Genomic DNA, 14,670 nt, shown 5'->3' on the forward strand with positions numbered 1-14,670 from the left:
CAACTTACCCACATAGACAAATTTATCTCAGACTGATGATCATCCGACCACATAGCGCAGGAATGTTGAGCCATTTGACAACCTATTTTTGGTGGGCCACCATCCAAAAAACAAAAGTAATTCAATGAATGTTTCATTACGAAAGCATCATGGACCGTCAGTTGCACTTTCATTCGCACCCTTTCACTTAATATCTGTGTACCCTTTATTTTAGTCTGAAGATCCAGGATATTGAAAATGGCTCGTCTTACCTTCCTTACTCTTCCCTTCGCTTATAAGTGCAATCAAGTGACTAAAGGGCTTACACACAAATTATAGAAGGGAATGATAAAATATGTCCAATTATCGATCACTTCACGCGGTTTATTAAATAGGATGAAGAATATCGAGGTTGATGGAGTAAGTTGCACGGGTTGAATCGAAGCAACATCATTCAACATACATGAGCCTCTTTGGGAAATCCATTAGGAACTAGAAGGGCACTTACTAGAGTGTATACCTCTGCCATGCAATGCCTGATCCACGAAAACATATCGGGTTCAATACATTTTTGAAATATTATGCTATACATTTCTAAATCGTTTTTGGCCCCATCTCTCAATGGTGAAGAATCACTTTTAAAATTATACAATTCTTGTATCCAGATCCAGATTTGAATCTTCACCAAAATTGAATCACTTCTTCCTGTCACACACCCAACATGTCCACCAAGATTCGTCTGAATCCATACACAACTTTTTGAGATATCGAGCTATTTATCATTTTTGGCCCTATCTCTCAATGGTGAAGAATCACTTAAAAATTATTGTAGTCTGATCCGGATCTGGATCTGGATTTTTACCAAAATCTAATCAGTTCGTCCTTTTCACGAAACCAAGCTGTCCACAAAATTTCATCTGAATCCGTCCATACTTTTTGAGATATCCTGCACACAAACAAACAGACAAACAAGCTAGTAAGGGGTGAAAACATAACCTCCTTCACCTTCGATGGCAGAGGTAAATATGGATGGCAAAAGACCACTAACTCCACAGTCTCGCATGCAATGCTGCAGTTTCTGCTCCGGAAAGTCTTCATCACGTAGGAAGGGACCTTTTCACAGGAGGATAGAAACATGTGCAATTACCACATATGCATATGGATGGATGCATCAGCCATGACAGGAGGTCGGCGGGTGGGTGTTTCATGCACTTGAGAAGCACGGGTAGAGGGAATATCAGATGAGTTGGGAGGAAAACATAAGGGCAGTGAGACACTAAATAAGCACCATTGTGGAAGGTTTGGTATTCGTAGTGTTTGAAGCTTGATGTTGGAGGCCATTGATGTTTAGTGGAGTTGATTTGCAGCGGGTGGGAGGGGTGTGGTTGTTTGCAGAACTTCCGTTTTATGCAATGATGAATGACTTGAGATTGAGAAAAGCCCATAACTCAGAAACTTTCAATTTTTATTTCATTTCGTCGTGTCCATTGCTTATGAACGAGCTTACATGTGAAATGCACGGATCGATGTACATTTACGCGAATGACAAGGGCATTATAAGACGATGCATAAATCGATAGTATGTGGAGATATAAAGTAGGAATGCACAATCCTGCATAATTTGCTCAGAACAACACTTCTAAAATATTATTCAAATATTTCTTTGGTAAAATGGTGGAATTTTTCAGCCTCCTCCCCATCCCACCATGCAATTGCCCACTACATCTCTATTTTCTTCCTCCCTTTTTCTCCTATGTCTCCCCAAACCTTCCCCACCTTTTAATCAATAATTCCACCATATGTGCATACATAATAAATAGACGGCGTTTTCACTGCAGTATCTGAGGATTTCCATTCAAACTTCCAATGTCACAAGGCCATGTGTTTTTTTTTGTTTTTTTTGGTGCCCATCTCAAGCTGCCTTGAGGACATTGAGTCAAACAAATCTGCTATGTATGGACCACAACATATATAGACCAGACCAGGCAAGAGAGGCAGACAACTCGCTCCCCAAAGGACATTTCTGAGTTAACCTGGTTTTTAAAAACAACGGTGGCTCAATGGAGTCCTGTCGTCACTTGTGGGCTGGCACCTCAAAATCACATTTGGCTCTCCTAGAATCTAAAGCTCAACATTTATGGAATCTCCTGTAATGAGCAAGGTCGGAATAATGTTTTGTGATCCTGGTGCCAAACAAATTTGTGGGTCCCCATTTGTCTCTAGTTCTCTTTTTCCCCCCTCTCTATAGTTCTCCAAACTTACTCTCTTACCTGCAAAGAGGAAATAAGATGTCGACGAAGACGATGACGATGGCGATGACAGACCTAACCCGAAAATAATAATAACGATCTTCTGCAAGCTTACTTGTATAGACAGGCGCCAGGACACGCACACAGACACACACACACACACACACACACACACACACACACACACACACACACACACACACACACACACACACACGCAAAACCCAGTGAAGAGGGATTGATGCAAGACAGGAGAGGAGTTGAGGCTCCGGTCTCTCGGTACCTTTGTATAACTCAAACACGGTACCCGAACATGCCACCAATATGTTTGGAGGGAATGCTCCGTGGCGCGGTACCCTCCCTCCCCCCCCCCCGACAGTCTCTCGCTTCGGGCAGCTTGAGTCGAGAGCTGTGAAGGATGGGCTTGAGTTGGGAGGGTGGAGTCAGAGCCGTGTGGGTGGAAAAGAGGAGGAGGAGGAGGAGCCCAGTGATGACAACAGAAGGCGGAGTCGAGGTCCAGCTTGAGCGGAAGGTGAGGCAGGGCAGCAGAGAGAGCGAGAGAAGGAGGATCCGCTCGGACCTTTATAGGCACCGCGGTGTGGGGTGGGGGCCACCCCGAAACTCGGTGTCGTCACCCGAATTGGGCGCTCTGATTGGCCACGACTCCCCTGCGCCGCCAGGCCGCGATGGCCAGCAGCAGCAACATTCCATTTCCGGCAAGGTGACCCCACGCCTCAAAGATGTCCCGCTCCGACCCCACGACATGATATGAATCGCCCACACCGAACTCTGCATCAAGACTTGCCTTGCAAGAACCCCTGGGTCATGCCCTGATGACCGGCCGAGGGCAGTGTTGGTCGAGCAAGCCCGCTCGGGCACCCCGACCAGCACTGGCCAACGCGCCCACTCCGTGTGCACCAATGTGGACTGAGCTGTCCAGCATGCCTCCGCCCGATCACAACTTGGCTGGCCGTAGAGGCGAGAAGGTAAGATGTTATGGTAAACCCATGCACACACAGTAAGATGTGTCCATTTGTGCCCCGCTCTGTTCAATAACAAAGTGTCGCGAGCGGCACACGTTCTGTACAACATCTTCCGTTCCGATCCGCCATTATGCACGTGGCCAGCGCTCGTGTTCGCCCGATTCTGCTATCGTTTGCATGGTGCGAAACCCGATCGATATAATTAGTTGAAAATTAAAAGAGTTGAAAGGAAAGCTCCGCTTGTGCTTGCACACTCGCATCCCACGCAACGTGGCGTGGGATTGCCTTTCTATTAAATTATCGGCCTCAGTACGTGTTCAGTGCAGCATGGGCGTTGTGCTGGGTGTGTTTCCTGTGTTGTGAAAAACACCATTCGTGCAGCGTGGGCGTCATGTTGAGTGTGCTTTGTACTGAGGGATATCGAGCGTAATGCCTGCTTGGCCTTCGCTGAGGACCCATCTCACAGTGAAGGGTGCACGTGGCTCAGATTTACCTCGGGAATAATCAGACAAGAAGAGTAGAAATAAAATGAGAAGGAATGATGTAAGCAAACCTAGCGATTAGATCATCGCAACGCACGCCCATGTTGTCCCACCAGACAAAAGGGAAGGGACTATCTACACGTATGTTAATGGAATAACTGCCTTGAGACCACTATCTGCTGGATGCATGCGGTTCCGAGAACTGCAACATGTGTGTGTGTGGATGTGTATATGTGTATATATATATATATATATATATATATATATATATATATATATATATATGTATATATGTATGTATATATATATATGTATGTATATATATATATATATGTATATATATATATATATATATGTATGTATGTATGTATGTATATATATATATATATATATATATATATATATATATATATGTATGAATGTATGTATGTATATATATATATATATATGTATATATATATATATATATATATATATATATATATATACATATATATATATATATATATGTATGTATATATGTATATATATATATATATATATATATATATATATATATATATATATATATATATATATATATATATATATTATATATTGTTGTGGTTGACGAAATTCGCAAACCACCATTCAGGTCCCGTAGGTGAGATATCTCTGTAAGTATATGTGTAGTTAGCCCAAACCCGTTGTTTAGAGGGAATAAATGTCATTCATTCGGGCTGCGACCCTTTTAGATAGCCGTTTTTCTTTTTACTATCTTTATTTTGGACCAACCGCCATTACTACCACCACAACCACCACCAACCGCATCTTGACAACCACAGCCACCTTCTCCAGAACTGCCTTCACAACATCCACCTTCTCCACAACCGCTTTCACACACCAACCACCAACCACAACGCCGCTTCACAACAACAGCAACGCCAACAGCCACGACCTTTACCGTCACAACTCGCCCTCGCAACCATCGCATCACCGCCATTCCCGCGCCGCTTGTGGGCACCGATACTGGACTCGTACAGGGCGCGCACCGAGCAGCGGGTGCAAAAACACCAGCCTTTCCGAGAAATCGGATCAAGAATGATTCACGCCCACTTCTGTTCAGTCCTATCAGCGAGCGTGGGGCGATTTGGCCCCGCCTCCAGGCGCGTCGGAGTATAATCGCTATATGCAGATTCGCGGATCAAGAATGATTCACGCCCACTTTTCCTCCGTCCAATGGGGGAGCGTGGCTCCGCCCCCAAGCCGTTCCTGATCCAAAAATCTGCATATGATTTCTCCTGTCGGACTATAAAGCGCCGAGCGTGGGGCGAATTTGAAGAGTTGAGAAGAGGAAAGAGTTGGAGAGTTGTGGCGGCGGCGAAATCAGTCGAGAGAGTGTCTGTCGGGGTCCGGAGAGGCTGGAGAAGCCAAGAGGCTTTGTGGAGGTCTGCGCTCGTGTCAGAGTCGGGGAGCTGCGGAGAGGAGAGGCCGGGAACGCGGTCGAGGTCGCAGTGGAGTCGCTCGTCGCGGGACCCAAGCCAGCCAGATATCCTCTTTCCCCCGAGCATCAACAACCCTCTCCTGTTTCCCCCCCGCACTGAGATAGTGTGAGAAGGGGGCCCCGTTCCCACCCCATTCCAGGCAGTGCCAGCGAGGCCCGCGGAGTCGGGGCGCCGCCGCCATTTTGCGGCTCATCACCAGACGGGTAGGCTCGACGCGGTCTCGGCCCCAGGCCCGTCTGCCCCCTTATCGTTGAGGGTGGCCCCCTTTTTCTTTTGCTTTGGAGTATATGTGTTGTCGGCGCCGTCTGTGAAGTAAAACTGTATAAGTGTTGCCGTGTGCTCGGTAGTCGGTAGTAGATCTGCATTGTGTTTCTTTTGAAAAATTATATATTAGAAAAATTAAAAGAAAGCCAGGAGGAGATAGAGGAGGGATTGAAGGTCGAAACGGTGGAGTGTGAGAAAAGACTTCAAGACATGACGAAGAGAGTTTATAAGCTGGGACTGGAGGTAAAAACGGAGACAGAGGAACTGGGAAGACGGGTAGAAAACCACAAGCGCAAGCCGGAAGAACAGTTAGAAGCCAAAGCAAGGTCGGAGGGTGCGGAGATGAGAAAAAGAATTGGAAAAGAAAGCTTCTGAGTTACAGAAACACCAAAACAAAGAGAGGGAATTACAAAACGAGTTGAGGATGGTGAGAGAAGAAAGAACGACAGCAGAGAATGAAACGTTAAGGAACCACACTGTACAGATCGAACAGCTGGAAGCGAAGGCCAGATTAAAGAATGAGATGCAAGAAAGAGTAATGATGGAAGAACGAATCAGACAGGAGAAGGAAGTCAGCCAACTGAAAGAAATAACAAGATTGCAGAATGAGGAACAAGGAAGACAGTGGAATAGGAAATACAAAGAGCAAGGAATGAAGCAGGAAGGAGAAATCAGGAGATTGAAGGACACATGTAGATTGGAGAGGGAAGAACGAGAGGAACAATGGAATAGAAAACAAAAAGAACATGAATCTGAGGTTGACCAATTGAAAGAAAAGCTGAGGCTGGAGTACGAGGAGATAGACAAAGAACAGCGAATGAAACACAAAAAGGAGATTAACCAAATGAAGCAAACCATGAAACTGGAGAAGGAAGGACAGGAGAGGAAACGAGGAAGAGTAATGAGACAGCAGCAAATGAAACACAAAAAGGAGATTAACCAAATGAAGCAAACCATGAAACTGGAGAAGGAAGGACAGGAGAGGAAACGAGGAAGAGTAGCGAGAGAACAGCGAATGAAACACAGGAAGGAAATTAACCAATTGAAAGAAACAATGAGATTGGAAAACAAAGAGCAGGAGGAACAGTGGGAGAGAAAACAACAACTATATGAGTGTGAAATTGAACAACTAAAACGGAGAGCGAGATTGGAGTCAACGGAGATTGAGGAGCTCCGGAGGGAGAACGAACAGCTAATGGGGCTCAGAGAGAAAGAACGACTCAGATGGGAAGGAAAAAGGAACCAGGAAGAGACAGAAATAAGGAACAAGGAGAGAAAATGTATAGAGACACGGGAGAAAGAAAAATAGAGGAGAGACTGCATGATAATGACGGGGTTAGAGACGCGCGCACACACACAGAGGGAGTGGAGGACCATGAGGGGGAGCTGGCGGACTGGGTGGAGACCCAGTGCGAGCAGTGGGATAGCCTCCTCCAGGAACGAGGGGAGGGAGTATGCCCCCTTGAGGCGAGTCACGACCAGGTGAGTTCGGTCGTGTCGAGCGAGATCGAGGGGAGGGGTGCTGTGGACAGGTGCACGGAGAGCTTGGGGGGTATAGAGGCCCTAGAGACCCTTGTGGGGACACGAATCCCCAGTGTGGTGGTCCCGGTGTGTGTGGTGGAAGGTGTGAGTGCGTCCCCGTGTGTGAGTGCGCCCCCGTGTGTGAGTGGTGTGGTGGTAAGTGTGCAGAAGGGCGTGCTTCCCAGCACGCCGTGTGTGGATGAGGCACCGCGGGCGAGTGCCCCCGCGTGTGTGAGTGGTGTGGTTTGTGTGAGGGAAATGGCACGAGTGAGTGGAGCCACGTGTGCGATGGAGGTGGCATGCGTGAGTGAACGGCCAAGTGTGAGGGAGATCGTGTGTGTGAGAGAGCGGTATGTGAGGTAGATGTCGGTCGGCATGTGTGAACATGCAGTCGCGTCTCCCGGTGTGAGTTTAATGGTGAGGTGTGTTAGCGTCGTAACACGCAGGTGTGCGTGGGTTGAATGGCGACGACGACGGCGACAGAGGGACAAAAGCCGGGTAGCGGCTGTAGCTGTTTCGGGGACCGTGCCGGGTTCGCCCAGCAGCGAGCGCGAGGTCCGTGCTGTGCAACGCACGAGGCCCCCACGTGCTCGCTTACGAGAGTGAAGTCCCGGTCCGGAAACGAGCGCGGTGAATGTTGCCGATCCCGCGATGGACAAAGTTTAGGCAGGATTATGGATTTGGACCGGACGGGTTCTCCACGCGTGTGTGTGTGTGTGTGTGTGTGTGTGTGTGTGTGTGTGTGTGTGTGTGTGTGTGTGTGTGTGTGTGTGTGTGTGTGTGTGTGTTGCGCTCCAACGGGCAAAGCACATGTGTTCGCGTGGGGAACCCCTCGAGACGTGGGGCTTGTGTTTTTTTATGCGCACGGTGACGTCATGGCTGCACGCGGGGTTGGAATCCGGCAGGAGGGGTATCCCTGCCGGATGGTACCGTCCAAGGAGGGACGAGGTACACGTGCAGCTGCATGACGTCACGGGCAGGTGCAAAGTGCGCGAGCTGTGAGTTGCCGCGCTGGTGATGCGCATGTGAAATAAATAAAAATAAAAATAAAAACAAGCCTCACTTTCGGGTGCACAGGATTCCCGGGCAAGGGGTGGAAGACCCCCTTATCAGGGCACAGGATGGAAACTAGTTAGGGGGAAGGGTTAGCTTAGTTAGACCGACTTCATGGGGCAGGGGTAAGTCCTCATGGAGTCCGTGGAATGGATTAGTTAGAGGGATTGTAGCCAGATTTAGGTTGGGAAATAAAATGATTTTTTGATTTAGAAGACAGTGACAGACAGTGAATGTGTAGTGGGGACGTAGCTTAGCTACGTAGTGTTAAAAGGAACGTGCTATAGTTTAAGGGACGACGTGGGAGCACGAGTTAGTTAGGGTAGGTAGTTACAAGGATGGCAGAGTTCAGCGGTGAGTGTGTTGAAGATTTGGTGAGTGAAGTGGAAGCATGTGCTTGGTGAGTGAGTGAGGCCAGCAGGTCTGTGTGAGTGGAGCAAATGGGGAATGCATGGTGCGATGAGTGATTGGGGGGAGGAGTGACTCCCGCCCAAGGGACCCCGGGGTCAGTGTAGAGTGAGTTAGGGGGTTAGTTAAATTGAAAAATGGAGGTTGATTTTGTTGTTGGTGTGAATGTACGCTCGAAACCCGTTTGGAGGGGTGCAGGAGCCCTGTTGACAGGCTGGGAGCGTGGCTGCGAAAGGTGAGTATCGCTGAGTGGGTACCCAGGGCACCAGGCTAGTCGGCCGTGGTAGGCCAAGGGCCCATGGGGGGCCGGGATAGCGTAGTGGGCACGGGTGCGTCTGCTTGGTGCGGGGGCCCGGGGCGCCATTAGCCGCGTGGGCAGTGTTGTGGGCACGGGTGACCCTCGGAAAGGGGCCTGGGAAGCCAGCCTGCCACGTGTGCGTTTCAGGGGAGGTGCCATGGGGGGCACTCCCCGGTGTTTAGGGAGCTGGTAGGCTCGGAGGCAGTGTAGTGCCCGGGGGTGCCATAGCTGGAGATTCGGCAGAGGGTCGTGCCTGCCAAAGCGAGCCACGCGTCCCAGCCATGAGACCGTGTGAGGGCACGGAGAGAAAATTGGTGGGCGAGGCCCGAAATTGTGAGGACACCAACACAGGCGACGGGAATCTGGGTTGTTAGAACCAATAGTTTAAGCGAGAGGCGCTTGTTGAAAGCCCCGGGGTAGTTTAACAGTTAAATGGATAGGGTAGATTAGGAAGTGTACCCCTCCGCACCATCCATCCCCTCGCTCTCGTTGTGGGCCGCTGGACCCACTTTGGTTATAGATCGCTGAACTCTGGGGAGGCCATCCTGAGGCTTCGTTGGGCCTCGACACAGGACGCTAGCTCTCCCTTGTTCCCCTCCGGGAAGGGAACGTAGGGGTTGGGAGTAAGCTAGGTGACAGGATAGGTTAGCCGAACAAGGACAGTACAGGGGGGTTAGGGGACGATTTATAGTGGGGAAGTAAAAATAAAAAAAATAAGTTGGGGCTAAATTGGGGTTTGACAAATTAAGGGAGTGGGTATAGACACTGACAGGCAAAGGCGATAGGTTGGGAGGGAGACCGTAGAGTAGGTCCGAGCCCGCCTTCCGAGTGGCCAGCACCACCGCACTCCCTCCACCAACCTCCACTGAACGGCGAAGGCTGGCCAGCTTCATCGGCAGCTGTTGTTTTGCTGCAAGGCCTGTGCCGGCTGGATCGGCTGCAGCTGCTGTGCTGCAAGGCCTATACCGGCTGGATCGTCTGCAGCTGTTTTCTGCAAGGCCTGTGCCAGCCAGTTCATCTGCCGGCTGTGTTTGCCTGCAGCGGCCTTGTTCTGCAGGCTGTGTTTGCCTGATCACCTTTGCCATGCCATGCCCACTGCCCCTGTTCACCAGCCCCGTTCAATTTTTGCTTTGCCCCCCCCCCCTGTTCATTGCCATGTGCGCCAGGATCAGAAAGCAACAGTTTGCAAGCTGCGAGAACTGCCCTGTTGGCAACTACAACACGGGCCTGTAGTGGCGGCCAGTGCACCGTGTTTGCGTCCATCCATTCATCCATCCATTCGTTGTGTTCATTGTGTGTGCCACTTGAGCTGGCACGGAGACTGCGTTTGTGCAGCCCATGCACCGTTGTGGTTCACTGCGTTCAGTTCAAAAGGGAAGGCCTTGGACTGCGTGCGAGCAGCCGGCCACGTTCCCTATCACCTGCATTGTTTGAGTCAGAGACTGCATGCGGGCAGCCTGGCTCCCTGCTAACTGCTTTCTTTTTGCAGAGTTCAATGATCCTGGGCCATGGTTTAGTGTAAAATTTGTAAGTTAAGGTAAAGATGTACTGTACATATGAGTGCGCCCCCGGCATGTCTGTCTTAGCGCCGGCAATTTTATTTAAGTCGTCCGTGTGAGTGAGTTTGTTTAGGTAGTTACTCAGCCCTCAGGTTATTTATTTTGGGGACACGAATACCATGAATGTCGCACTCAGGGATCCGTAGGTAAAATGTACTAGGGGAGAACTACACATGATGGCACACGAAAATTTGACGACTCAGGACGAGTCTGTAAAAAGGGGAGGGGGTAGTGTTGTGGTTGACGAAATTCGGTTGACGCTGCTCTTGTATACATTTGTCCTTGTTATGTACAGGATCCGGATTTTCTTAATACTAAACACCTGGACACATCCTCGCATTGAGGGTTCCTTTTGAGAGCGTCTATCATGATCTTTTCAATATATTCTGACATTTGCTTTAAAGTTTTGAAAAGTTCACTTTACTATTTAAAGATTATTCCATTTAATGTGTTGTAATTTCGTAAATACACTATTTTCTCGTCATAAAGGAGGAGCCTCCATGACGGGTCTCGCTATTGGCTCCATCAAGGCACGTGACGAAATATCGGAAGTTGTTGTTATTGTTGTTGTTATTGTTGTGATAAAATGCGGATGTTTCAACTTTCTGTAATGAATCTTTCATCCAAAACAAGATCCTTAAAAAGTCTTTCGGACAACTTATATGATTGAATTATTAATAATAACTAGCCAAACCCACGTTCTGCGCGAAGTTTCGAAAGTGAGGGTTCGTTCGGACGTCAATATATCCAGTGTTCACAATGTGATTTATCGAATTTATTTATATGCAATGTTTCTTGTTACATTTTTAGCCGCGTCGCATTGCGAACGCTGGCCCTAAGAGAGCTCCACGTTGTTGTTGTTGTTGTTCTTCTTCTTCTTCTTCTTCTTCTTCTTCTTCTTCTTCTTCTTCTTCTTCCTCTTCTGGTGAAGACAAAACCTTTATGACGCGGCTCTTGGACACATTTGTCCTTGTTACTAACATGGCGGTGAGGTGGTGGTGAGGTGTTTTTACTAACATCGCAGTGAGGTGGTGGTGAGGTGTTTTTACTAACATGGCGGTGATGTTGTGTGTATTTAATCTAATGTATAAAGCTGAGTTTGTGTCTGTCTGTCTGTCTGTCTGTCTGTCTGTGTGTCATAAGTGCCACCCATTCTCCAGGCCACACCTTACAACCATCCAGAAATCGCCACCATCTTTTTCTCTCTACGGAGCTCAGATTGTGTTAAAGAACTCCTGTACATTTCAAGACTGAACAACGTATCTTCTCTCATTACATGAAGATACCGTTTTGAGGAAAAAAAGTAACATTTTCATTACAACTCAAACGAGGTAATGCATGTTTTGTCTGCAGCGATCGCGGCAACTCTCTAATATACACCGCCCAATGAAGGTACGTTAATTCTCATATTATGCAGAGGAAAGAAAATAGTGATATTACCTTTAAAAAAAAAAAAACATTTGGGATGTCAAACGCAGTTACTTTCTGTCTGCGAAACAGTCACGTGTCATTTATAACTCACTGTTCCTTACCAGAATTTGCAATGACTGTTACAAGCAAAAATATCCCATGTTTGCTTCCGTGAGAAGTATAAAAACAGACGTCCCTACACATGACATCATCGCGCAGCGATGTCTCCAATAGCATACTAATTTTTATGACGTACTAAAACTCATGGAAAATGATATGATAGAGTATAGAGGATAGAAAGTTTATTTGCTGATTACTATGAGAGGGAGAAGACGAAGAAGAGTAGGAAATAGCATGCAAACATGGCAGTTTCGTGCGAGGTATGTCATTGTCGCCTAATCTAATATATAAAGCTGAGTTTGTGTCTATGGGTGGATGTGTGGGTCTGAACAAGGTATGTTTTCATTACAACAAAAATACTCATGTACTGTGTGCTGTTGAGATGTCCAATGGCGGTGAGGTGTTTTGAATTATATGGCAATGTTTGTCCCAATCTGACGACGTGTGGTGAGGCAAGCGCAGCGAGCCAATCCACGCTAGTGTGTGTGTTTGTGTGTATATATATATATATATATATATATATATATATATATATATATATATATATATATATATATATATATATATATACATATATACATCTTCATTGAAATGTGTCATGTGTACACTTAAAAAAACAATTTTGGTCATTATTAGCCCCTTCTGAGTGTGGGCCCAGTGTGCAATTGTAAACCCAGTGTTGGCGATAAAGCGGTAGTACAAGGTCTGTTGCTCTCACAATGCAGACAAGTCGATGGCTTCTTATTTTTACCACCTCTCCTCTGGTTTACCACCATCTGCTCTCTCGGCCCTATGCAATCTCCATTTCCTCTGAAGTGCACACTTTTTTCTTGTAAGCCCCTTCTGATTAATCTCTCAAAATCTAGGTTTACCGCATACCTCAACTCTTTTGTCATTTTATCCCATTCATGGAACCACCTTCCAGGAATTCCTCACTCACACTTCCCTGTAAGGTTTCAAGCAGGCAGTGCACCACCATATCATGTCACATGCCCATCCTTACCTGTAATCTTTTCTCCCACCATTAAGTCTACCTTACTAAACTCTCTTGTAGGTTACTGTGTTTCCTCCTCTCCTCTTTTCCCCATTTATTTATTTGCTTGCTTGTTGTTGTCCAATGGTGGTCCCACTGCCTTAATGTCAGTATATTATCTTTTACAGTTTTTTTTTTAACCTCGTTCTTCCATGAGCTGAGATATTGTCCACTATAATATTCTCCACCACTCACTCTGAAACTCTGAAACTTTGTCAGTCCAGGGTGGAACTTGGCTTAAAGCTCTGACTCCACCCACAATTCTAACCTTGAAATAAATCAATTCATACATCTGCCATTTTGGTCACTACCTACAGGCATGAGGCTTCAGGCCTCTGGTGTACATTTGAAGACTGAACAATGCGTCTTCTAACATGAAAGAAAGGTACATTTTGATTTCAACACATTGCAAAGGAAATGAGATGATGCATGTTAATTTTCGGAACGATTGAGGCAGCGGTCGATTTCTTACGCACCGCGCAAATAAAATTTCATACACTCAAGAGGACTTCTGAGTTTATATACATTTGAAAACTGAACAATGTGTCATCTATCATGAAAGAAAGGTACATTTTTATTACAACCTATGTGGAGGAAAGAAAATAGTCATCATTAATAGTTCAAGCCTTTAATAAAAACAAACTCCAACCTGTCCTTTTGATGGCCTTTTATGCAAAACACCAGCGCAAGAAATGGAAGGTTGTTGCATGTAATTTTGTTTTTTGCCTAAGATTTCAAGGCTGAACTGTGTGGAAATACAGGATTTATAAACAAACTGCATTTCACATGTATTCACATAATATGTGAAGGAAATAAATTGTGTAGATTACAATAATTCTGGATCAGCCAAATTGCCAGTACCCATTTTGGAAAACTCGACATGCAGCATCTAACTCAACATGTCCAAATGTCATGAATGTCAATGCCTGTGGGGTTTCCCATGGGTGCTGCCATACTAGTATTAAATAAAAACAACAATCCAATAATGGCATGGTCTGAAATTAGCTCAGTTTTTACAAGCATTTGATCCCTTGGCCTTCAGCCATATTTGAATCCATAACATCTGGTATGCCAGTCCAGAACAAATGAGTAAAGAAGAGATAAAAGTGGCAGAAGAAGATGCATGCGAGTGAAAATGAAATGAGTACGGAGAGTTCAGCCTGGTATTTAACTCTGTACAATGTCACTGCATCTCAAATGTGGTTACAAAGCCCACACAAAATACTCATTAACCAAAGTGATCATCCAAAACACCATGTTAAAAACTTCAGTTTTGGATATATTTTGGTTGATATCATACCTGCCCCATTTCCTGTTTCTCGGAAATGTTTTTCCTTAGCTGTAAACCTATGCAGTGTTGTTATAAACTTGTAATAATATTACTTGTAAGTGGTTAATCTGAAGGTTACCAGAATAAGCCTCTTGGGGTTATCAAGGATAATGTTCTATCAAATTGAGAACACTCCATTTGATAGTTAAACAATCATTTTAAAACAATCACAATGTTCTATGAAATAGACAATGCTCCATTTGACTTTAAACAAACAATCACAATTAAACAATCATTTTAATGCCACTTGTTCCAGCTGCATTGTGCTGTTCCTGTCGCACAATTATTGGACAATTTTGGGGAAAAAAGTGATCAGAGCAAAGAGTGAGCAATAAGGACAATTCCTCCTGATTATATAACAAGACTAGCCGATACACATATCTCTTTTGTCGGAGAACAGTGTATTGTATTGCCTTTTGGATTTTTATGCCTCCGAAGGCTGGAGGCATTATGTTTTCGGATTGTTCGTTCATCCGTTATCGGTTTTTGTTACCGCG

The 14,670-nt window shown here is 46.1% G+C and overlaps 1 protein-coding gene across 2 annotated transcripts in view; it reads right to left on the minus strand.

Moving 5' to 3' along the window:
* LOC147010810 (uncharacterized) overlaps positions 1–14,670 on the minus strand; it is a 240,653-nt gene that overhangs the window by 95,221 nt on the left and 130,762 nt on the right. The gene's annotated exons all lie outside the window — the stretch shown is intronic.

The sequence above is a fragment of the Eptatretus burgeri genome, chromosome 16 (assembly GCF_056783735.1).
Source record: "Eptatretus burgeri isolate ZD-2024b chromosome 16, Ebu_testis_v1, whole genome shotgun sequence".
NCBI lineage: Eukaryota > Metazoa > Chordata > Myxini > Myxiniformes > Myxinidae > Eptatretus > Eptatretus burgeri.